This window comes from Rattus norvegicus, chromosome 11, assembly GCF_021556685.1.
Source record: "Rattus norvegicus strain SHRSP/BbbUtx chromosome 11, alternate assembly SHRSP_T2T, whole genome shotgun sequence".
Lineage (NCBI taxonomy): Eukaryota > Metazoa > Chordata > Mammalia > Rodentia > Muridae > Rattus > Rattus norvegicus.
This window is the reverse complement of record NC_141544.1, coordinates 59,109,845-59,137,080: the sequence shown is the minus strand read 5'-3', so window position 1 is coordinate 59,137,080 and position 27,236 is coordinate 59,109,845. Positions and strand designations below refer to the sequence as shown.

The following is a 27,236-nucleotide window of genomic DNA, read 5'->3' as shown; positions in this document are numbered from 1 at the left end:
AGAGAACATAGAGTATAAATATAAAGTTCTAAATTGAACTGTGTGTGTGTATGTGTGTGACAACAGAAAAGGAGAGAGAAACACCAAAAAATATAGACTAGACATCAAATTTGTGTTGAGTATTTTATTTTTGCCATAATTAAAAGCTTGTGATTTCTAGTAGCTATGCTTAGGATGAGAGGAAGATTTAACAGTTCACAGTAAAGATCCACAGGATAGTGTCCAGTATATTGAAGACTTGCCAATGGTTTAAGACTTTCACGAGGAAGATTGAGGGAGTTTACACAAGAAGATAGAGTGTAAAGCTGTGTTTCAGGAAGATGTATCTTTGGAAGTACTTCAGTATGAGACCCTCTCAACCTTCAGGAAACCCTGGGTTCCATCTACAGCACTGAAAACAATTTTAAGCAGATGTATATAGAAGTAACATATGAAGGGGAAAGGCCAGCTTGGAGATTATTGTGTTCTTCACAGTATCTATATTAGAGAGTGAAAGAAGAGATCTCATTATCACCATTGACAGGCAAAGAGGAGAGGGCTCACTTCAGGTCAGACAACAAATCAAAGGGAGAAATGAGGCCAGGCTGCAAATCACACTTCCTAGTCTAAGCAGACTAATTCTCTAGACTTCTGCTGCTTACATTATTCAAATACAATACGTGAATCCAGCTATTCACATGACCTTTTTCAAATATTAAAGCTCACCGAAACCCACTAGCTAAATAATATACCAAAGGTCAGAGAATAGAGAAAATAGTGATTCCCCCAAGTTCTGTTTTTTTCTCTAGCCCCTTTGAGATTTATTTTTACTAATCTTCAACTTTTTTTAAAAAAATCAAAGCTGTTATTTAAATGGCATTAAATGCTGCTGCTGCTGCTGCTGAATCTGCACATGTATGTGTGTATAAAATTCATGTGGGTGTATTCAGATAAACACATCCTTCCTGGCTGTGAATGTGATCTGTTTGCATTAACTCAACAGTGCAAGAAACATTTCTAAAGAGCAATCATCATTCACTTTACCCCATTTTAGGGCGAGTAAACATTTTTACTTGGAAGTATAATACTCAGCCATCATCAGTGGTGACTTAGAGCTCATTCTTTCACCTGCTGTGCTCAGAAAACTTGTCAGGCATAGAAGTAGAGGCTGCAAAAACAGTACCCAGTTAACAGACCATGAAAAGGTGAGTCTAAGTCAGCGATGCGATGCAGTTGTAAGAAGCGTGGAGAGGCTACAGTGATGGAAAGCATGGGGGAGGGCAATCGTGAGAAGCATGCAGAGGATGCAAAGGTGAGAAGTGTGGAGGAGATAGAGTGGTGGGAGGCAGGTAGGGGATGCAGTGATTAGAAGCATGGGGGAAGGTAGCTGTGAGACATACATACTTCAGTCAGCACCACCACCTTGCCACAGTGCTATAGTCCTAGAGGAATGTATTACCTTCTCCCAGTCTCTGTGTTCTCACCTGAACTGTGCTGCATCAGCTTTTATTCTCATTGTTATATTTTCTTCACATCAATGATAAATCCTTTTACCGTTTTTGCCTCTAAAAATCAATATGTCTTTTCATCAATATCAAGCTGTCTTTTAATCTGACAAGCAGAGGAACAAGACACGGTCCAGTTTTATCCTGGTTTGGTTTTTTTGTTGTTATTATTGCTTTGGGCCCATGGGTATAGAATTATTCTGCATAAAATGTGTTTGTTCTCTAGCCCGTTTGAGTTCTTTGCATTGGTAGCATCACATACAATTTAATTTACTCTGAAATATGGATCTCTAATTGTCACTTAAATGTCTCCAAAACACATTACACCGAGGCTTATGAGGGAGGCTGCATATATGGAAGACTGCCGTGTCCAGATAATGCAATTAGCAGCAGAAGACATTGCCAACGTTTCACAATAAATCATCAGACTTTTAAAGGTAGCGAAGCATAGCATAGCTGATTCAGGCATCACGAAAGACTGCCACCGGGCTCCAACAGCTGCCTGACAAATGCCTCTACTAGGTTTTCAAGAGAAGCTATTAAACTTCCAGCAACATGTAATTCAATTAAGAGAAGAATGGAGCTATGAATTAACAAGTAGGAAACACAAACAAAACAACTAGCAATATCTACCTATAAGGAGGTCATGAGCATATATTATGAAAAGAATGTCATGATTCAACTCTAATTTCAGGTCCTCTAAAGAGTATCTGAAGAATCACTGGACTTTGAATGTTAAGGAAGCAGGCTCCTGGTTTGAATACATATTTGAATGAGATGGGCGTATAGAATTGTTTTAATATAAGTTGTTGTTAACTTCTGAAACAAATCTTTCTATTTTGTAAAAAAAAAATACCTTATAAAACTATCTCTTTATCTTACAATAGGCGGTTTCACCTACACAAACAAAATAACGCGGCAGTGTGAGTTGAGCGCACAGGGGTGTCATTCATCCTTACTGCTATTTTAACAAATCATCCCAAATTGTGTGGCTGGGGTCTAACAAAGCTAACGGGAAGGGATCAGCAGAACTGAGCGTTTCAGTAAGCAAGTTTTGTTTTGCAACTCCCACCATGCAAATGAGAGCCATTCTGATTGGTTTGCCTGGGAATGGGTTTCCAGGGCAGCACCCCGATGTATTAAGTTACAGTCAGTTCTAATAGGCTAAACTGTCTTGTCATCCACCATTCACAGTTTGGCAGAAAGCGAACCAAGGCTTTTTGCTTGAGAAATGCTTTCAGGCCTGCTCTGGGAGCTGCTTCTCTTTCCTGTCTATCAATCCCTGTCTTTCTTACTGCACTTACCAAAGCCAATTATTTTAAAGGAAGAATCTGCCCTCCCCGCAATCTTTTTCAACTAAAAATTTATCTCACATGGTCATATCACTACACCATCTACACTTTCAATTTCTACTTTGTAAAATTTAGAAACATAAAGGCCATTTAAAGAGGATAGCACTGTGTTTCAATGAAAAAGTGGAATCACATCAGCAAACCACACTCAGAGACCAAGGTGATTACAGTCTGAGGATCAGGCTGTGATTCAGGCCAATCTTACGAGTCCTGTCTTGAAATAACTTCTCTAGAAAGCTATACAGAGGCCAAGGGAGGTCTCCGGCACTGTTAATAACATCAGTGATCAAGACAAGGCATTTTAGGAAGGAAATAAAAATAAAAGTCTATGTCAATGAAGTTTTTAACGTTACCAATTTAAACAAAAAAGCCAGGGGAATCATAGCTTGTTCATATTTCGTGTACTTCATTCTGAAGTACACTTAACAGTACAATTAGCTATAAATATATTTTATCTTGTGCACCATGACTATTTGATATTGTGAGTTCAGTGATTTTTTTCATATTTCCTTTCTCCTGTGTTTGGAAGTGTAAACTTAATGTGGCATTATTGTCCTGCCTTGCATCTGTTATTGATGGTCTGTAGATGAAATAAATGCCCTCACAGGTCATTTTCTACCTCTAATTTCCATAGACAGTTTCTGCAGACATACATTGTTATGAACCAACATTACAGAAGCTCTATAAAAACATAATGGGGAACAACACAGTTCTTACAGAATTACGAGAATTCTAAGAGGTTTTGCAATTTTTTAACAATTATGGGGCCTCTTTGAAAGATTGTTACATGTTTTGCTTCTTTATGTCATTACATCTATTCTACCTGGTGCTGAGAACCTATTGCAAAAATTTAATTCCAGGGTGACCTTAGACTTGCTATGGAGTTGAGAAGGATCTCGGGCTTTAGGTTTCCCTTCTTCTGCATCCTGATTCCTGCAACAAGTTTGTCCAGCTTGTCTATTTTATACTACACTGTGATCAAACCAAGGCCTCAGTGCACGCTAGGGAACCATTCTAAACATTTGGGTTACACACTAGGTCCTGAGATGTTACTTTTCTAATGAATTATTGAAAAGCAAAATGTAAACAAGCAACAAAGAATTTTATTGACCTTTTCATGGGTAGAGTTAAGAGGTAAACTGTGGGCAAAGGGTGCTGTTTTCTGCTCTAAAATGATGCTTTCTACAAACCTGCCTTCTCTCAGGAACTTAGTGGGAATTAGAGATTTGTATTAGAAGAAAAGTTAAACAACACTAAGAACTCTTAGAAACCTTTGTTTCTCCCAAGTATTCTGCAAGAAATGTCTTTTTACAAGTAGTTTGCATGTCAGGAAAAGGATGTTTTATTAGCTATGCAATAGTAATTCCAATCTATCAAGGACTTAAATGTAGCTTTACAAAGGCTACACCCTGGACTCTGACCTCATAGGTAGCAATGAATATCCTAGTAAGAGCACCAGTGGAAGGGGAAGCCCTGGGTCCTGCTAAGACTGAACCCCCAGTGAACTAGACTGGTGGGGGGAGGGCGGCAATGGGGGGAGGGTTGGGAGGGGAACACCCATAAGGAAGGGGAGGGGGGAGGGGGATGTTTGCCCGGATACCGGGAAAGGGAATAACACTCGAAATGTATATAAGAAATACTCAAGTTAATAAAAAAAAAAAAAGGCTACACCATGTGGTGTGCTCTAAAAGACAAAAAAAAAAAATAACGTCACTAAAGAACAGCATGGCACACTGATTATGAAAGTGATTTTTTTCTTTGATATTAATGATTTTTTTTGGTACAAAGTGGAAAAGACATGTCTACTTAAAATTCCTATAGACTCAAAATCTACATATTTTAATTATGTGCAGTTTTATCAAAAGTTTAAAAAATACAACAGTTAGGGAAACAGTTCAGCTTGTTCTTACCTCACTAACAGGAAGACCTGGATTTGATTCCAGAACCCAGCTTTTAAAAAGTGAGGCAACTGAATATAGTTGTAATCCCAAAGCTGAGAAGGAAGAGACACCAGACACATATCCCTGAGGATTAGTGGCCGGTTAGCGTAGCCTACTTGTCAAAGTCGAGGCCAGTGAAGGACCTGCTCTTAAAAAGTAAGGTGGATGGCCCCTGAGAAACAGCACCCAAGGTTGTTCTAGGAACTCTACACACAAGTACACACAGTACACGCATGCATGAGCACCCTCATACACATGTGTGTACACCTTCACACAGGTACTTCCCATCCTCATTCGGGCACACAAATCCACAGACTATATATAATAGACACAGCTAAATGACGCTCTCCACTGACAGTGAAGGAAAAGAGACTCCCCGTCTCCTGCTAGCCCTGATGACTCTACTCTAACCTGCCAGTTCACTGTAGAATAATAATCAGGATTCAAACATCCAAACGCCTGTCAACACCCAGCACTATGTTTCAGTGTTTTTATTACACCAGTGAAGTTTGGATATTAGTGAGTGCTGACTCTGAAATTGAAGACACCACAGATAAGATGAAAAGATCTGCTTGCTGGAAAAAAAATCTTGGATTTTCAAAGGGATGTTGTGATGTTTATGGCATGGTAAAGTCACGGAGAAGGACTGCTGTTAAGTATACTTCTGGCCTGGCCATTGACTTCAGCATAGTGTCTTACAATTTAATCAGTTCACTCACCTGAGGAAAATGGCGTTAACCTTTTTCGTGCCATTTTAACATTCTCTAGTACTGTTTCAGTCTTAGAAAACTCTAGTTCCTTGGACTGGCTAGATGGCTCAATGGGCATGGGTACCTACAATCAAAATGATAGCCTGATTTTGATCTCCAGGATCTGCATGTTAGAAAGTGACAACTGACACACAAGCTGTCTCTAACCTCCACTGACATGCAATGGCATGCAGTGTCTGCCCTATTAGATCAATAGATTATAGATAGATGATAGATAACGAGATAGACAGATGATGGTGATGTTGATGATGGTAGATAGATGATAGATAGATAGATAGATAGATAGATAGATAGATAGATAGATAGATAGATAGATAGATGATAGTAAAATAAAAAGAAACCACAAACATTAACCAGCAATACACAATCATAATATATAATACCACTTTATAGAAAAATATCTAGAAAAAATTCCATAAACCCATGATGTTTTAGCCTTAGATAAGACAGTATCAATGTATGAGGTATATGCGATTTGAAAAAGTGAATGCAGCATTTATATTTCCATCATTTAAAGAGATGTTTTGAGAAAACTGCCTATCATAATTTGTGCTTGAAAGGCATGTGATATTTAAAATACATGTTATTGACCTATGATATAATAAATCCTGACAAAGAAACAAGCACGATCAACTTTCTTGCTTTTGGATAACCAATTAAACATCCTTTTCCTGACATGCAAACTACTTGTAAAAGGACATTTCTTGCAGAATACTTGGGAGAAACAAAGTTTCTAAGAGTACTCAATGTTGTTTAACTTTTTTTCTAGTACAAATCTCTAATTCCCACTAAGGTCCTAAGAGAAGGTATGTTTGTAGAAAGCATCATTTTAGAACAGAAAACAGCACCCATTGCCCATAGTTTACTTATTAACTCTACCCATGAAAAGGCCAAAAAAAAAAGTCTTTGTTGCTTGTTTACATTTTGCTTTTCAATAATTCATTAGAAAAGTAACATCTCAGGACCTAGTGTGTAACCAAAATGTTTAGAATGGTTCCCTAGCGTGCACTGAGGCCTTGGTTTGATCACAGTGTAGTATAAAATAGACAAGCTGGACAAACTTGTTGCAGGAATCAGGATGCAGAAGAAGGGAAACCTAAATCCCGAGATCCTTCTCAACTCCATAGCAAGCCTAAGGTCACCCTGGAATACATGAGACCCCTTCTCACAAACAAAATGAAACAACCACAACAAGGCAAACACCCATGTTTATGTCTGAGCCCTAGTGAGCAGGTCTTATGGATTTAGCGTGCAGACCACAGTTTCCCTACTCTACTGACAGAGGAAAGAAAGTCACTGTCAAATTCAAACCCCTATTATATTAATGACCCCCTAATACTATTATCTTTTGAAACCTGAAAAAGCTCTCTAACATTTAAAAGTACAAAAGCAATCATGCATTTTGCTCACAAATCTGTGTAACATCCCATTGTTAGTTCATACAGCAATGAGCTGGGGTGGTTTAGCTGAGACTCAAAAGCAGCCTTTCCAGAGGGTTCATTCCCAGCGCACAGGTCTATTGTTCATACCCAGCACTTTTTCTGTGTGCTCAACTTTCCTCTCAACATGTTCTTTAGAATACTACCATGCCTTGAGAATGAGTTTCCATAAGACAGAGGAGAAGCCTCGGCACATTTCATACAAGCCTCAAGTCATGTCACATCAGTCTGGAATCAGATACCAAGAAAAGGAACATAGCCACTCTACATCTTATCTTGGTAGGAGAAGTATCCAAGGGGGTGTAAAAGGTAGATGATATTATTGTGACTGCTTGGATATAGCATAAAAAAGAAAAATTAAAATGAAGACTTGTCCCTCACTACAGATAAATTATTTCTTCTCTGCTTTTGGAGTAAGACAAGTTTTAACAAGGATCAGCGAATAAAATAAACTCATGTAGTATAGACTTAAGAATCTTTTGACATACTTTATAAAGCTTTCTACAAGCATAATCTGTTAATGTGTATAGTTATACGATTTAAAATTTGAAAACAACCCCCATAATCTTAAACACACATCACAGAGATAGAGAGAGACAGAGAAACACAAATACATACATGCAAAGATACAAACTTGGGCATGCATGCATACATATGTACATATATTCATACATACATACTTACATACACACAGAGATATTCACACACACACACACACACACACAACTCTAAGAAAAATTAGAGCTCTTCAGTCTGTCTAAAATGAGCTAAGGAAGTGAATACCCATCCATATGCCAGAAGAAAAGCATGTATTCCATGTATCCTTTCTCTTCAAAAGGGAAAAAAACCTTTTCTTCCAAAATTGTGGGATGGGGTTAGTTTACTGTAGTCCTGGGCTATTACAATATTATCTTATTATCTGAGATGGTTTCCCATTTCAGGAACCTAGACCTTCCTTTCAAATGCTTCAGTTTGCCATATTCCAATAGTCACTTCTGTTCGGGATATAGATCTAGAAATGTGACTGTGGGTGGTCAGTTAAGCAGTGTGTGGCAAGAATGCAAGCTCTGGTGCACTGCCTATTCCTGATATCACTCCAAGCACTACAACCTTATCAAGTGTGCAGAGAACTGAACTCATCATGAAAACCCATAGTAGTTAACTGAAGTGAGGATTTCTGGTTTTGTTGGAGACTCAGTTGTGTCATATGATTTTTTTTTCTGGAAACTGCCTTATGCAAGGATACTTTCTGAGAACAGATACATGTATTTTTCTGGAAGCTGCCTGATGGAAGGGCATGTGATGTTTTGCTGGAGTGGATACTTGAGAGGACACATAATGTTTGGAAAGAGTATAAGGATAACTCAACAGACAGTGGACGATGCTCTGGCATTGGTTCATCCTGCTGGTCTTTTATGATCTCCGCTTGTCATTCCTTGGTAGAGAGAAATTCACTAGAGAACTTCTGGTGTTATTATGGCCACGTCAGCAGACTTGGGATGATTGATGGAGACTTCCTGTTTCTTCTTGATCGAACTGCTGCTGATTATTCATGTTTGGTGTTTTGCTAGTGGACTGAATTGCTGACAACAAAGATTGGAATAGCCCCAAAGAACTACTTCTAAATAGGTCCACTGTCCCTTGTTCCATTAGCTCTCCTGCCCTGTCCTCTCCTGCCTTTGGTTAATGGGCTATAAGGGAGGTTGAAGCATTTAAAAACACTTATTAAAGTGGGTTTGATATAAGCCTACAGCTAACTATACATTTCCTGTCTTCCGAGGTGATTGGTTCTTTTCCTCTTGAAAGGAGAAGCTAGCAGCCTTCTCAGAGGCATCTGCACCATATTGTATTTTTAAATGAAAACCTTCAAATCTTAAAAACCTATTCTTTGCTCTAAAAATCTTAGCACATGTTGTTGGTGATTTTTAAAACCCACATTTCTCAGCAGTTTGTGAGTATAGATATGGGGTAATGCATGATGTTTTTAGATATCCATTGATAACATAATTACACTAACACTCTTTCAAATATGGGAAGCTACTTAGGGATGGAAATTAATGTGGGGGAGAATAAGGTTGAATGCTTTGAAGTTGCTTACCATACGTAAAACTATGTTGTTCTTGGATGGCTTCTTGCTGAGGCTTAAAATTATTGTTGTATAAAGAGCACATGGCCTTATGGGTGATATATTTAGTACACATAGTTGGTGAAAGTTACACTTAAATGTCAGAACCCTAAGTTTCCAGTCTCCATCAAGTCATACTTGAGAAGCAATTCTGAAATCTGATAAACTTCCCAATATAACAAGGACAGTATGACAAGTTAAATATCCCTGCTGACCTGATTGCCAGAGCACACCATCAGTGCCTTTCCCTAGTCTAAAATAGCTTGACCTTTTACCAATGCCCAGTATACTATACTCCATCTGTCATCATTTATTCACAGCAAAGACTTCTTGGTCACCATATCGTCAATCAGCATCAGAAAATGACTACATTGAGGGTCTTATCTGAGATTATATTCATTAACACTCAGTTGCATTATCTAACGGGCTGGCAAGGAAAATAGTATTAAAGTGACCATATAAAAATACTCTAACATCTGATCTTTGGATTATATACTACAACTCCGTCCCATACCTGAATGAAGTTATAGGACCAGAAAGCTATATAAATGAATCACATTAACCTAGAACCACATAGCACCACTTCTTCTGAGTTATGTCTCAATATTCGGCCTTAAATTTATATCTAGGATCCAAATGAGATGAAACATGAAGTATGCTTTCATGGTACTATAAAACAAGGCAGAATGACTGCTTTCTGGATGATTCAGCGATCTTACATTGAAACTTGTTTAAAATAGGGAATATAATGTTTGAATTGTGGTGTGACTTGAGGTTACTGGTGAATAAATATTACATGGCTTAATTTAAAGCCTGTGTTCATTTAAGATTTTCAAAGAGACCAATGTAAGTAATAGGACTAAATTCACAACCACACACAAAAAAAAATCTAATTCTCTTATATGTTTAGAACTAGGAAGAGCTCTGGGCTAAATGACAGGTTAACTATATATGCTGACCATCCTTGCCCCAGGAAATTTCACTAAACTACTGACAAAAGAATAACTCATAACAACCGAAACTAAACCTCTCCATTATGATGGTGCTGGGTCAAATTTTCCTTTCCTTCCTTTTTTGAAAACAGGATCTTATCCTAGGTACCTCAGGCTGCCCTGCAGCTCATTAGGCATTAGAGCTCTTTTCTCTACTTTCAAGATACCAGCATTGCAGACATGTTCAATCTTAATTTCCTGCTTAAGTCAACAGGTTGTTCGCGTGTGCAAATTGTGCCCACACAAGTAATGTAAAAGAGTGATGAACAAATGTGATGGGATCTGAAAAAGAACCAACAGGGAAAAGTTAAGTTGAAAATCTATGTGGGGGGGTTGGGGATTTAGCTCAGTGGTAGAGCGTTTGCCTAGGAAGCACAAGGCCCTGGGTTCGATCCCCAGCTCCGAAAAAAAAAAAAAAGAAAGAAAGAAAATCTATGTGGGAAGGGAAAGCTGGAGTTCTGAATCCCAAAAAAGAAAGACTTTGTATGAATATAGGAAGATTAAGTAAGAGCGTCTAATGTCATTCATCATGTTGGTCTGGAGCTCATTGGTTAGGCTAGATTGACCAGCCTACAAGCCATAGAAACCTGCCTATCACTGATTCCCCAGCACTGGGGTCACAGGCTTGTGTGAGTGTGCTTGGATTTTGAAAGGGAAGCTCAGGAACCCAACTCAGGTCATCACGATCGCATGGCCAGCACATTGCCTACAGAACGATCTCCCTAGTTCCTATTTATTTTATGTATAATCATCAAATGATAATTATACCAATTATAAATAACAATGAGATTTAATTCAGTATATATATATATTCTATATATAGAATACATATAGAGAGACATAATCTAGGCAATTAGCATTTCTTTGAATGTCATTTTTGTATGTTGAGAACCTTCAAATTTCTGTCTTCTCATTGTTTTTAGCATATATATATATGCTAAATATATATATTAAGTATATATATATGTATATATATATATATATATATATATATATATTACTATGAACTACATGCATCTAGTGTGCTGTAGAACTCCAGGACTCATTTCTGTTCCCTAAATCTATTTTGGAATGCATAATCCAACCTTCATCTGCACACCTCCAGCCCCACACATCCTAGTCTTTACTGAACACTCTTCCACTTCGTTCATATCATAAGTTAATTGAACAAAATGATGAGTTTCATCAGAACATCCTCACACTGGCATTTAATGTACTTCTTTCTTGATGCCCACTACTCTCAGTTTCTATAAAATCAACTTTCATGCTGCTTGTTTGTGTTTTTAAATGTACCCTCCCTTATTTTGTTGCTTTATTTTGAAATATGGGTGATCAACAAAGTAAGATTAAATCTCCTAGGAACATCTGAAATATAAAATAGATTAATGAATATTAAACAAAAACATTATTATTCCAGAAGAAATACACAGAGAGTAAGTGAGCAGTTGTATCCTCAGAGAATAAAAAAAGTACAAGAGTCTGAGTGAGAGAGAATCCTACAATATTGTTGGGGGTTTTTATTAATTATTTTATTTGTTTATATTTCAAATGACATTTCCCTTCCTAGTTTCCCCTCCTCAAAGTTCATATCCTATCCCCCATCCCCTTTGCCTCTTTAAGGGTGTGCCTCCACCCACTCATTCACTCCCATCTCATCACACTAGCAATCCCCTCCTCAGGACCAAGGCCTCCCCTCCCAGGGATGTCAGATAAGACCTTCTTCGGCTGTATATGTATCAGGAGCCACGGATCCCTCCATGTGTACTCTTTGGTTGGCAGTTTAGTCTCTGAGAGCTGTGGATGGTACTGTTAATTGATATTGTTCTTCCTGTGTGGTTGCAATCCACTTTACCTCCTTCAGTCCTTCCCCCAGCTCTTCCATTAAGGTCCCTAGGCTCATTCTGATGGTTGACTGTGAGTATCTGCATCTGTATTGGTCAGAGAACCATCATGCCAGGCTCCTATTAGCAAATACTTCTTGAGGTAGTGTTGGCAGATAGGATGGATCCCTAGGTGGGGCAGTCTCTGGATGGCCTTTCCTTCAGTCTCTGTTCCATTTTTTGTAAGGACGCTGTTATTAGGACAAAATGGCAACCCACAGACTGGGAAAAGATCTTACCAACCCTACATCTGATAGAGGGCTAATATCCAAAATATACAAAGAACTCAAGGAGTTAGACTCCAGAGAACCAAATAACCCTATTAAAATATGAAGTACAAAACTAGACAAAGAATTCTCAACTGAGGAATCTCAAATGGCTGAAAAACACTTAAAGAAATCTTAAACATCCTTAGTCATCAGGGAAATGTTAATCAAAATGACCCTGAAATTCTACCTCATACCAATCAAAATAACTAAGATCAAAAACACAGGTGACAGCAGATGCTAGTGAGGATATGGAAAAAGAGGAACACTCCTCCATTGCTGGTGAGACTGCAAACTGGTAAAACCACTTGAGAAATCAATCTGGAGGTTCCTCAGAAAATTAGGAATAGTTCTACTTGAAGACCCAGCTATAACACTCCTGGGAATATATCTATAAGATGCTCTAACATATAACAAGGATGTATACACCACTATGTTTATAGAAGCCTTATTTATAATAACCAGAAACTGAAAACAACCCAGATGTTCCTCAACAAAAGAATGGATACAGAAAATGTGATACATTTACACAACAGGGTATAAACTCAGCTATTAAAAACAATGATTTCATGAAATTCACAAGCAAATGTATTATCCTGAGTGAGGTAACCAGATACAAAAGATGACACACGGTATATACTCCCTGATAAGTGGATATTAGCACAAAAGCTTAGAACATCCACAATACAACCCACAAATCATATGGAGCTTAAGAAAATGGAAGACCGTATATAAGAAATACTCAAGTTAATAAAAAAAAAGAAAAAAGAAAAAAAAAAGAAAATGGAAGACCAAAGTGTGGATGTTTCAATCCTATGTAGAAAAAGGAACAAAATAAGCACAGGAGGTAGAGGGAGGGAAGGATCTGTCAGGGAGAGAGGAGGGGGAGGGAAAAGGGGGACATGATCAGGAAGGGACAGAAGTAAAGTACAGAGCATCAGAAAATCGAATAGAAATATGTAGCAGAAGGTGACAGGCAACTGAGACTAGCCACTGGAAAGTCCCAAACTCCAGGGAAGCAAGAGGCTCCCAGGACACAACAGCAATGACTTTAACCAAAATATGCAACAAAGGGGAGAGAGAACCTGTAGAGATCACCTCCAGAAGAAAGGCACAGCCCCTCAGTTGAGGGATGGGGCCACCCCCATCTCAAAATTGTTAACCCAGAAATGTTCCTGACCAATGCAAAGACAGGAATCCTACACTATTGTAATTGTAATAATTATCATTTAAAAGTAAAGAAAAATATAAGCTGAAATAGTAAACAAAACAAATTGGATTTAAATATTATAGGAGCAGGACATAAAAACAAAAGAAAATACAAAAGAGGCAGAAAATCTATCGCTGAGTTATAGAGATCTAATTGATCACCTATTGATATAGTCACAGCAGAGTAGGTATGGATAATGGAAAACATTGATGTACAAAAGAAAAAAATTTTACAAGTTCAAAGTGTTTCAGGAGTAATTAAAGTTTCCTGAGGAAAAACTGTCAGTAAAACATTTATAATCTAGCTAGAGCAATTGGAAACCAAAAGGAGATCAAGGGGATACAAACTGGAAGGAAGAAGCTAAAGTATCACTATTCACAAATGATACCACAGTGTACATAAGCAACCCCAAAATTTCTACCAGAAAACTCTTGTTGATGTTCAAAAGAAAAAAACTTTTTACAAGTTCATCAAAGTGGCTAAGTACAAAATTATCTGAAAAATATCAGGAGTACTCCTTCATACAAATGATAAACAGGCTGAAAAAGAAATTAGGAAAATACATTGCTACAGAAGTCAAATAAAAACATAGTGGGTGACATAATGGGAGTGTCTTTCCTGTCATAGAATGAGACCTTTCTGTGTGAATTGCTTGTGTTTCTCCCAACTCTGGTTCTGTGACTCTCCGGTACAGACAAGTGAATGATTATAAGTACATAAAATGCCCTTTTCAGCCTAAATGAAGCAAACCTGATGAAAAATACTTGCTTAACTGTAGATTTCTGTATAAATAAATGTTTTGTTAGTGTGATCTGAGGACAAAAAAAAAAGAAATTAGGAAAATGACATCCTTTATAACAACCACAAATTATACAAAATATTTTGGTGTAACTCTATCCAATCAATGAAATATCTCATATGACAAGAACTTCAAATATCTGAAGAAAGAAATTAAAGATCTCAGAAGATGCAAAGGTTTCCCAGGCTCATGGATCCATAGGATTACCATACTGAAAATGGCCATCTTACCAAAGCAATCTACAGATTCAATGCAATTCCCATCAAAATTCCAACTCAGCTTTTTACAAACCTTGACAGAGAAATTCTCAAATTCATATGGAAATACAAAAAGAACAGGATAGCTAAATCAATTCTGAACGATAAAAGAACTTCTGGAGGAATCACCATGCCTAATCTCAAGCTTTACCACAGAGCAATCGTGATAAAAAACTGCCTGATATTAGAATAGGAACAGACAGGCTGATCAATGAAATTGAATCAGACACCATGGAATAAACCCACATACCTATGTACACTTGATTTTTGTCAAAGAAGCTAACACCATACCATGGGGAAAAAAAAGAATCTTCAACAAATTGTGCTGGTCTAACTAGATGTCTACATGTAGAAGAATGCAAATAGATCCATATATATACGACCCTGCACAACACTCAAGTCCTAGTGAATCAAATACTCAACATAAAACTGGATACCCTAAATCTAGTAGAAGAGAAAGTGGGAATAGTCTTGAACTCATTGGTACAGGAGACAATTTCCTGAACACCAATGGCCCAGGCTCTACGATCAACAAATGATAAATGGGACCTCATGAAACTGAGAAGCTTCTGTAAGGCAAAGGAGACTGTCTATTGGACAAAATGACAGCCTGAAGATTGGAAAGAGATCTTCACTAACTCTGTATCTGACAGAAGGTTAATATACAAAATATATAAAGAACTCAAGAACTTAGACACATACAAAAGGGACAGCATGTGCTTGTGAGGATGTGGAGAAAGGGGAACACTCCTCCATTGGTAGTGGGAATGAAAACTTGTACATCTACTCTAGAAATCAATCTGACAGTTTCTCAGAAATTCGGAAATACTTCAATCTGAAGACACATTCACACCACTCTTAGGAATATACCCAAAGGATGCTTTACCATACTATAAGGACACTTGCTCAATTATGTTCATAGCAGCTTTATTCATAATAGCCAGAAACTGAAAATGACCCAGGTGTCCCTCAACCAATGTATGGATATAGAAAATGTGATTCATTAGCACAATGGAACATTTTTCAGCTATTAATAATGAGGACACCATGAATTTTTCAGGCAAATAAATGGAACTACCAAATATCATCCTGAGTGAGGTAACCCAGATCCAAAAGGATATGCATGGTATGTACTCACATAAGTGGACACTAGCCATGAAGTACAGGATTCACTCCACAGAGCCAAAGAAGCTAAACGAGAAGGAAAATCCAAACAAAAATTCTTGAATCTCACTTATAAGGGGGAATAAAATTTCATAGGAGGCAGGTGGAAAGAGGGAACTAGGTAGGAGATGGGATGGGGAGAGGAATTGGCAGACATCAGGATTAGGTGTGGGTAGAGTTAGGAAAGAAGATGTGGGCCCAGAAAAATGGATGGAAATCTGTAGCTGGTGGGAGGGGAGCATCTCTCGGACATGCTAGAGACCTGCGATGAGGGAGGCTCCTAAGGCTCAATGTCGGTGACCTTAGCTAAGACTCACAGCAATGGTGATATGAAGAAGCCACCTCCTGTAGCCAGGCAGAACTCCTACTGGATAGATAAGGAAAACAACCCATCCACAACAGCTTTGACCCAAAATTTGTCCTGTCTCTATGAAAAGTGGAAAGAAATGCAGAGACAAGTATGGAGCAGAGACTGGGGGAATGGCCAACCAATGAGTGGCCCAAGTTGAGACCCATGCCATGGGCAAGCACCAGTCCCTGACACCACTGATGATACTCTGTTATGCTTACAGACAGGAACCTAGCATAACTGTCCTGTGAGAGGCTCCACCCAACAGCTTACTGAAACAGCTGCAGATACCTACAGCCAAATATTGGATGGAGCTCAGGGACTCTCATGGAAGAGTTAGGGGAAGAATTGAGGGCCGTGAAATGGATAGGATCTCCACAGGAAAACCAACAGAATCAACTAACCTAAACCCTTGTGGGATCTCAGAGACTGAGCTACCAACCAAAAAGCATAGACAGGTTGGAACGAGACCTGCAAATGTAGCAGATGTGCAACTCAGTTTTCATATGGGTCCCCCCAACAAAAAGCAGGAGATGGGGCTGCCCTAAAGCAATTGATTGTCTGTGGAATTTGTTCCCCACCTGAACTGTCATGTCTGGTCTCAGTAGAAGGGGATGGGCCTAACCCTGCAGAGACTTGATAAGGGTGAACGGGATACCCAGAGAGGTTCCTACCCTCTCAGAGGAAAAGGGGATGGGAGACAGAAGTAGGGATTCTGTGGGGAGTGGATGAGATTGGGGGAGTGATTGGGATGTAAAACAATACCTAAATAAACAAACAAACAAATGGAAAAGGTGCTTATTGTCAACAGAGTGCCTTTGTCAATTGTCTACAAAATGTAATGCAGTGTCTTGAAAACATGAGAAGAAAGGATTCTCAACACAGAAAGAAGCTCTAGCATCCAGATTTCAAGGGAGAAAACGTTCTGGTTGCTAGAATAGGAAAATGAGGTAGTGCTTGGGAATAGTAGGAGGTAGGAAAGACAGAAATGTAGAACAAATTGACAATAGGTTGTTTGGCTTTGAGTTTTATTTTTCTTTCTTTCTTTCTTTCCTTCTTTCTTTCTTTTTTTTTTTTTTGGAGGGTTGGGTATTTTGTAAATAATGATGTTACACTAAAAAATTTGGGGGAAAATAAAAAGTGGCATTTTACTGCATAAATATCTAACTGGCTTTTCAGTTTGTAACATGTTTACATCTACTTGTTCATTAATTATTTATGAGATGTTAATGTGTTGACACTTGTTCAGAGGTCACAAAATAAATTTTGAGAATCCATTCTCTTCTTTCCCATGGAAAAGCTGGGCACATACTTCAATATAACAGAGGTGTTTAGAGCAAACCCACAGCCATTGTCAACCTAAATGAAGAGAAAATCAAAATATTTCCACTGAATCAGGATCAAAACAAGGCTTTCTATTTGATATATTATTTGAATCTTAGCTATGGCAATAAAACAACTGCAGGAAATTAATGGGATACAAATAGGAAGGGGAGATGTCAAAGAATCTTTATTTTCAGATGATGTGATTGAGTAAGTTCATAAGGTCTCCTAAATATACCACCAGGAATACTTAAACCTGATAAACAAATTAAGGAAAGTAGTGGGATACAAAATTAATATTTAAAAATCAGCAACCCTCCTACATACAAACGACAGATTGGGAAAGAAAACAAGGAAATAATTCTTTTCACAATCGCCTCAAAAAAGTATAAAATATATTGGGGTGACTCTAGCCTGACAATTGAAAACTTGTAAAAATAAAACTTTGAGACATTGATGAAAGAATTGGTGGAGATATCAGAATATGGAAATACCTTCCATGTTTGTGGATAAGTGGGATTAAATTAGTAAAAATGGCTATCCTATCAAAAGCAGTCTACAGAGTCAATGAAAACCACCATCAAAATTCCAACACGATTTTTTTACAAACTTAAATGGTTAATTTTCAGCTTCATATGTAATCATAAAAATCCAAAACTAGTTTAAAAAGTCGTGAATTTTTAAAACTCTGGAAGTTCTCAACATTTCTGACCTCAAGTTGTACCTCAGAGTTGTAGTAATTTAAAAAAAAGCACAGTATTGACATAAAAACAGGTCAAAAAACATTTGTGGTAGAACTGAGTTAAAGAACCATACATAAACAGACACATCTATAGATACTTAACCTTTTATAAAGAAGCTAGAAACACAACTGGGAAAAAAAAAACAATATCTCCGAAAGAATGGGCTGGTCAAAGCTGATGGCTTTGTATGGAAGAGTCTAACTAGATACATACTTATTACCCTGCATAAAACTTAACTCCAGATGGGTCAAAGATCTGAACATAAGACAAGATCCATTCAATCTGATAGAAGGAAATGAACTCGCTGGCACCAAAAAGGATTCTCTGAGCAGAATACTGACAGAATACACACTAAGAACTGTTAATACATGGGATCTCATTAAAATGGAAAGCTTCTGTAAAGCAAAAGACAGCTACTGAATTTATTATCAGCTGTGTTTCAGTAGTTCCTTGTTAATTTCATACAAGTACTTTGGTCATGATCACTCCCTCCCTCCAATTCTTCCCAGAGATATCTACCTAACTCTGTATGCTTTCTATTTCAAAGCTTGAAAATTCTGAGGTATAACAATGAAGCAAATGTACTTATTATTTAACTTTTAAAAGATCAATTCAGTAAGTAGTTCATAAGTTTTCTTTATTTGCCTTAAATACTGATAGTACTATAATATATTATGTCTCCATTTTCCATCAGGAATCTGAGAGATATACTACAGTCCACCATACACACTATTTATTCATCATTGATTAAGCTTAATTTTATTATTAACTTTGTTTGAATAAATATTTCATGTCACAAATGTGCTCAGATGTCTGGGTATATTATAAACTACCTCAGCTGGGTTTGGGAGATCAGTAGCAATCACATACATATTTACGAGAAGCACAGAATTCATGTAGATAGCATAATTAATACTCAATAACAACCCTACGAGATTTATATTACTATCTCCTCTTTACAAATGAAAAAAAGCATTCAAATGGATATAATACGTTTTCAAGCAAATTAAAGTTAATTGTCCATGAATATCGAGCTAAAATTTCAAGCCACATTTTTTCAGTACAAAGCCCATATTCAACTTCAGTACAATAACGTTCTCCTTTCCATAGAAACTATAGTTACCACTTCAGCCTTGATGAAGGATGTTTTACCAGGTAGTGATTACAATAGACACATGTTTATCTAGCCAATGCCCACCCCACACCCTAAAAAATGCATAAAGAGGCAAAGTACAAAAAAATTCACAGTATTTGCAAATGCTGCTTCAATGCTCCTGCTAGAGTGACACTTCTCTTCCCTGTCAAATCAGCCTAGGAACACCAACAAACATCCTTAACTGCAAAGGACTATCTAAAACAAGAGAAGAAGAAAGACCCTTCCCCAGTTGTCACTCCCAAATCTTATTTTTGGAGATAATCTGAAGTCAGAAAGTTTCCCTCAAATTTTGACATGAAATTTTGAACACTAACCCCCTTTGATCAAAAACCAAAAACTGGAATGTTTCCAAAATGAAATCCTACCATTAAAATGTGTGAGGGAACAATTAATATTAGTGAATATGTAAAATTAAACATAATAAATAAATCTGAAAGGCTATCAGTGGGTAAGATACTCATGAAGTACAAATGCCCATCTAATGGAACCGCTCCAGCTCTCTGGTTCTTCCGATTTCTTTCTAGTGATAGAAAGGAAGCATGTTCACATAGCTCCCACTACCTGCTACACTATGGGAAAGCTACTGTAATGTAGCTGTGAACACAGCCTACTAACTATGCTAAAATGCAGTCCAAGCTAACACTGATGGGCAAAATGAAATGCTATATGCTATTATAACTGGAGAACCACACTTTAACCTGTAAACTCCTTTTAAATGATAAAACTATTCTTAGAGGATTTATACCTCATTTTATTTCTTCTCCCACCCTTACCAACTATTTATTTATTTATATTTATTTATTTATGTGGTTCGGCATAGGGATCTCTTTATCATCGTATTTCAGTAAGGTGGGGTGGAGGCTGGGGCTGGGGCTGGCACAGCACAAAAGGCCATAATTGTCCTGAAAAGCTCCCCACGATTAGACAGGAACCAAAATAAAATGACTCCATTACTAATTCAGTGGAACTGTACAATTAGATGGGCTTTACTTAAGCTAATAAAATCTTCCTGCCAAAAAAAGTTTGCTCAGCCTTGTTCAAGTGTTGGCCAGTCCCTGTTTGCTTTCTGCATTTTCAAACCAGCTATATTCAAACATTTTTTAAGAATTTGTTATTGGTTTGTCTCATCTCCGGAGAAATTATATATATTTAAAGCAACCAATAAGGCTCAATTAATCATTTTGATTGACTACTCTGAAAATTGAGTCAAGACTATCTTTTCATTTGCAAATGGAGAAGAGGGCACAGTGCTTTTAAATGAATTGATGAGGGCAAATCATAAAAAGAAAATTTATGTGTAGTTGTTTACAAATTCTAGGGTTTACTTTTTTAAATGTGTTTAAAAACATGGGGGGTGATGGTTATCGAAGATTGTTTTAAAAGGTATAAGCAACCCCCAAAATTGTACCAGAGCACTTCTACAGCTGATAAACAACTTCAGCAAAGTGGCTGGATATAAAATTAACTCAAATAAATCAGTAGCCTTCCTTTATACAAATGATAAACAAGCAGAGAAAAGAATTAGAGAAACAACTCCCTTCATAATAGCCACAAAAAAATATAAAATAACTTGGGGAAACTCTACAAACAAGTGAAAGATCTGTATGACAAGAATTCAAGTCTCTCAAGAAAGAAATCAAAGAAGACTTTAGAAAAAGGAGAAATCTCCCATGCTCGAGGATTGGTAGGAATAACATAGTAAAAATAAAGACAAAGAAATAAAACCACATACTACGGACACTTGATCTTTGACAAAGAAGACAAAAATATACAACAAAAGAAAGAAAGCATCTTCAATAAATGATGCTGTTCTGACTGGCAGTCTGTATGTAGAAAAATGAAAATAGATTTGTATTTGTCACCTTGCACAAAGCTCAAGTCCAACTGGATCAAGGACCAGGATTGGAGAAAAAAATCTTCACTAACCCCACATCCAATAGAAGGCTAATATCCAAAATATATAAATAACTCAAGAAGCTAACCTCCAAAATACCAAAGAACCCAATCAAAAATGGGGACTGTAGGAGCTGGAGGGGTTTGCAAATCCATAGGAAGAATAGCAATATCAACCAACCAGATCCCCCAAAGCTCACACAAACTAAAGAGTACATGGTGGGGGGAACTCATGGCTCCAGCTGGATATGTAGCAGAGGATTGCATTATCTGGCATCACTGGGAAGGGAGGTCCTTAGTCCTGTGGAGGCTTGATGACCCAGGGTAGGCGAATGCTAAAGTACTGAGGCAGGAGTGGGTGGGCCTATAGGAGAGCACCCTCATAGAGGCAGGGAGAAGGGCAATGGAGGGGGGCTTGTGGAGGGGTAACTGGAAAGGGGAATAACATTTGAAATATAAATGAATAAAATAGACAATAAACATAAAATAAAATAAAAATAAGGAAAATGGAACTAAAAGAATTCACAAGAGGAATCTTGAATGGCTGAGAAGCAGCAAAAGACATATTCAGAGGCCTAGAAAGGTTGCTGTCCTCATGGAGAGCTGAAACCCAGTCTGGAGGAGCAACTTCATGCCTGAGACCAGAGATAAGACCAACTTTTCTGCCCCAAGTGACCTGCCTGGTGGATTCGGGAGACACAAAGGCAAAAATCCTCTGGAACCCGACACTTCTGATTTCTAGCTAGTGCCCGAACCTCACTGATCCAAGCCAAAACCTCCCTGCTCCCAAACACCATGGGAGAGAGAGCTCAATTGCCAGACTTGTGGGCAATCCTGAGACTGCAGGGCAGGAGAGATTGCCACTTCTGGCCACCTTTGACCACATCCTTGGCACAAGAAAAAACTGTATAGGGACTCTGGGAACAGAAAGATAGGGACAGTCAAGCTGCAGGAGCCCTGTAGTCTAGACGGCGCCCGGATCTGAAGGGACCTGGTCAAATAGCTCCCTACACCCAAATTCCGTGGGAGGGAGAGCTAGACCTTCAGAGGGGCAGACACACCTGGGAAACCAGAGAAGACTACTCTCTGCCCACATTTCCGACTCTAGAGGAAAACACCTAGCACCATCAGGGTAACCTGCACACAAGGACCCAGAAGGAGGGGCAGGCCCTTCTATTTACAGCCCTCACTGAGAACTGAAGCCCAGCCCCCAGGAGTGACTTCAGGCCTGAAATCAGAGGTAGAACCAACTTTTCTCCTCCAAGTGACCTGCCTGGTAGACTCAGGACACATGCCCACAGGAACAGCTGAAATCCAGTGAACAGGAATAACTACACACCTGAAAGAACACTCTGTTCACATAACTGGCTGAAAGAAAGCAGGTCTACAGCACTCCTAACACACAGGCCTATAGAATGGTCAAGCCACTGTCAAAAATAGCAGCACAAGGTAACACCAGAGACAACCTGATGGCAAGAGGCAAGCACAGGAACCCAAGCAACAGAAACCAAGACTACAGGGCAACATCAGAGCCCAATTCTCCCACCAAGGCAAACATTGAATATCCAAACACACCAGAAAAGGAAGATCTAGATTTAAAATCATTTGATCATAATGATGGAGGACTTCAAGAAAGACATAAAGAACTCCCTTAGAGAAATGCAGGAAAACACAAGTAAACAAGTAGAAGCCCTTAGAGAAGGAACACAAAAATCCCTGAAAGAATTCCAGGAAAACACAATCAAACAGTTGAAGGAATTGAAAATGGAAATAGAAACAATAAAGAAAGCACAAAGAGAGACAACCCTGGATATAGAAAACCAAAGAAGAGACAAGTAGCCTTAGATACAAGCATCACCAACAGAATACAAGAGATAGAAGAGAGAATCTCAAGAACAGAAGATTCCATAGAAATCATCGACAAAACTCTCAAAGATAATGTAAAACAGAAAAAGCTACTGGCCCAAAAAATACAGGAAATACAGGACACAATGAGAAGATCAAACCTAAGGACAATAGGTATAGAAGAGAGTGAAGACTTCGAACTCAAAGGACCAGTAAATATCTTCCACAAAATCATAGAAGAAAAATTTCCTAACCTAAAGAAAGAAATACCCATAAACATACAAGAAGCATACAGAACTCCAAATAAATTGGACCAGAAAAGAAACTCATCCCGTCACATAATAGTCAAAACACCAAATGCACAAAACAAAGAAAGAATTTTAAAAGCAGTAAGGGAAAAAGGTCAAGTAACATATAAAGGCAGACCTATGAAAATTGCACCAGACTTCTCACCAGAGACTATGAAATCAAGAAGATCCTGGACAAATGTCATACAGACCCTAAGAGAACACAATCACCAGCCCAGGGTACTGTATCCAGCAAAATTCTCAATTAACATAGAAGGAGAAACCAAGATATTCCATGACAAAACCAAATTTACACAATATCTTTCTACAAATTCAACCCTACAAAAGAAAATAAATGGTAAAATCTGACAGAAGGAGGGAAGCTACACCCTAGAAAAAGCAAGAAACTACTCGATCTGCAACAAAACAAAGAGGTGAAAAAGCAAGAAACTGATCAATCTGCAACAAAACAAAGAGAAGACAAGCATACAAACATAATCTCACCTCCAAATATGAATATAACAGAAAGCAACAATTACTATTCCTTAATATCTCTCAACATCAATGGACTGAACTCCCCAATAAAAAGACATAGATTAACAAACTGGATACGTAATGAGGACCCAGCATTTTGCTCCCTACAGGAAACACACCTCAGACACAAAGACAGACACTACCTCGGAGTAAAAGGCTAGAAAACAACTTTCCAAGCAAATGGTCTGAAGAAACAAGCTGAAGTAACCATTCTAATATCGAATAAAATTGATTTCCAACCAAAAGTAATAAAAGAAGATAAGGAAGGAAACTTCATATTCATCAAAGGAAAAATCCACCAAGATGAACTCTCAATCCTTAATATATATGCTCCTAATACAAGGGCACTAACATACATAAAAGAAACCTTACTAAAGCTCAAAGTACACACTGCACCTCACACAATAATAGTAGGAGATTTCAACACCCCACTCTCATCAATTGACAGATGATGGAATCAGAAATTAAACAGAGAAATAAAAAGAATAACAGAAGTTATGAACCAAATGGACTTAACAGATATTTATAGAACATTCTATCCTAAAACAAAAGGATATATCTTCTTCTCACCATCTCATGGTACTTTCTCCAAAATTGACCATATAATCAGGCACAAAACAGGCCTCAATAGATACAGAAAGATAGAAATAATACCATCCATCCTATCAGACCCCCACGGGCTAAAGCTGGTCTTAAATAACAAAAAGGAAAGAACGCCCACATATACAGGGAAGTTGAACAATGCTCTACTCAATGATAATCTGGACAAGGAAGAAATAAAGAAAGAAATTGAAGACTTCTAAGAATTTAATGAAAATGAAGGTACAACATACCCAAACTTATGGGACACAATGAAAGCTGTGCTAAGAGGAAAACTCATAGCGCTGAGTGCCTGCAGAAAGAAACAGGAAAGAGCATATATCAGCAGCTTGACAGCACACATAAAAGCTCTAGAACAAAAAGAAGCAAACAGACCCATGAAGAGTAGAAGGGAGGAAATAATCAAATTCAGAGCTGAAATCAGCGAAGTAGAAACAAAAAGGACTATACAAAGAATCAACAGAACCAAAAGCTGGTTCTTTGAGAAAATCAACAAGATATATAAACCCTTAGGCAGACTAACCAGAGGACACAGTGTGTCCAAATTAACAAAATCATAAATGAAAAGGGAGACATAACGACTGAATCAGAAATTCAGAAAATCATCAGATCCTACTACAAAAGACTACATTCAACAAAACTTGAAAATCTGGAGGAAATGTGCAATTTCCTAGACAGATACCAAAAGTTAAATCAGGAACAGATAAATCACCCAAACAACCCTATAACTCCTAAAAAAATAGAAGCAGTCATTGAAGGTCTCCCAACCAAAAAGAGCCCTGGTCCAGATGGGTTTAGTGCAGAATTCTATCAGACCTTCATAGAAGACCTCATACCAATAATATCCAAACTATTCCACAAAATTGAAACAGATGGAGCACTACCAAATTCCTTCAATGAAGCCACAATTACTCTTATACCTAAACCACACAAAGACCCAACAAAGAAAGAGAACTTCAGACCAATTTCCCTTATGAATATCGACGCAAAGATACTCAATAAAGTTCTTGCAATCTGAATCCAAGAACACATCAAAGCAATCATCCATCATTATCAAGTAGGCTTCATTCCAGGCATGCAGGGATGGTTTAATATACAGAAAACCATCAACGTAATCCACTATATAAACAAACTGAAATATAAAAACCACATGATCATTTCATTAGATGCTGAGAAAGCATTTGACAAAATTTAACACCCCTTCATGATAAAAGTCCTTAAAATAAAAGGAATTCAAGCCCCATACCTAAACATAGTAAAAGGCATATACAGCAAACCAGTTGCTAACATTAAACTAAATGGAGAGAAACTTGAAGCAATCCCACTAAAATCAGGGACTAACAAGGCTGCCCACTCACTCCCCACTTATTCAATATAGTTCTTGAAGTTCTAGCCAGAGCAATCAGACAACAAAAGAAGATCAAAGGGATACAGATTGGAAAGGAAGAAGTCAAAATATCACTATTTGCAGATGATATGATAGTATATTTAAGTGATCCCAAAAGGTCCACCAGAGAACTACTAAACCTGATAAACACCTTCAGCAAAGTGGCTGGGTATAAAATTAACTCAAATAAATCAGTAGCCTTCGGAACTTGAGCCTCGGGACCACAGGTAAGACCAACTTTTCTGCTGCAAGAAAGCTGCCTGGTGAGCTTGGGACACATGGAGGCAGAATTCCTCTAGGACCAGGCACGTCCTGTGTTTACCGGAAGACCCACACCCACGGATCCGGGCCTGTAGCAGCTCTCAGCTCCCAGACCCTGTGAGAGAGAGACCCAACCGTCTGGTCAGGTGGGCAATCCTGAGGCTGCAGAGCGGAAGAGACCACCAACACTGCCCACCCCTGCCCACATCCCTGGCCCAAGAGGAAACTGTATACGGCCTCTGGGCTCCCGTGGGGGAGGGCCCAGGAGCGGCAGGACCCCTGCCTGAGACACCACCAGAACCTGAAGGAAACAGACCAGATAAACAGTTCTCTGCACCCAAATCCCGTGGGAGGGAGAGCTAAACCTTCAGAGAGGCAGACAAGCCTGGGAAACCAGAAGAGACTGCTCTCTGCACATACATCTCGGACTCCAGAGGAAAACACCAAAGGCCATCTGGAACCCTGATGCACTGAAGCTCCCGGAAAGGGCGGCGCAGATCTTCCTGGTTGCTGCCACCACAGAGAGCCCGGGGGCAGCACCCCACGAGCGAACTTGAGCCTCAGGACCACAGGTAAGACCAACTTTTCTGCTGCAAGTAACCTGCCTGGTGAACTCAAGACACAGGCCCACAGGAACAGCTGAAGACTTGTAGAGAGGAAAAACTACACGCCCGAAAGCAGAACACTCTGTCCCCATAACTGACTGAAAGAGAGGAAAACAGGTCTACAGCACTCCTGACACACAGGCTTATAGGACAGTCTAGCCACTGTCAGAAATAGCAGAACAAAGTAACACTAGAGATAATCTGATGGCGAGAGGCAAGCGCAGGAACCCAAGCAAGAGAAACCAAGACTACATGGCATCATCGGAGCCTAATTTTCCCATCAAAACAAACATGGAATATCCAAACACACCAGAAAAGCAAGATCTAGTTTCAAAATCATATTTGATCATGATGCTGGAGGACTTCAAGAAAGACGTGAAGAACTCCCTTAGAGAAACACAGGAAAACATTAATAAACAAGTAGAAGCCTACAGAAAGGAATCGCAAAAATCCCTGAAAGAATTCCAGGAAAACATAAATAAACAAGTAGAATCCCATAGAGAGGAGACACAAAAATCCCTGAAAGAATTCCAGGAAAACGCAATCAAACAGTTGAAGGAATTAAAAATGGAAAT

General features: G+C 38.4%; 1 protein-coding gene and 1 non-coding gene across 4 annotated transcripts in view; one reads left to right on the top strand and one right to left on the bottom strand.

Moving 5' to 3' along the window:
• Zpld1 (zona pellucida-like domain containing 1) overlaps positions 1 to 27,236 on the bottom strand; it is a 359,152-nt gene that overhangs the window by 94,344 nt on the left and 237,572 nt on the right. The window lies entirely within an intron of this gene.
• On the top strand, positions 10,435 to 10,509 carry Trnap-agg13 (transfer RNA proline (anticodon AGG) 13). The gene has a single exon. It is a non-coding gene; the product is annotated as a tRNA-Pro (tRNA).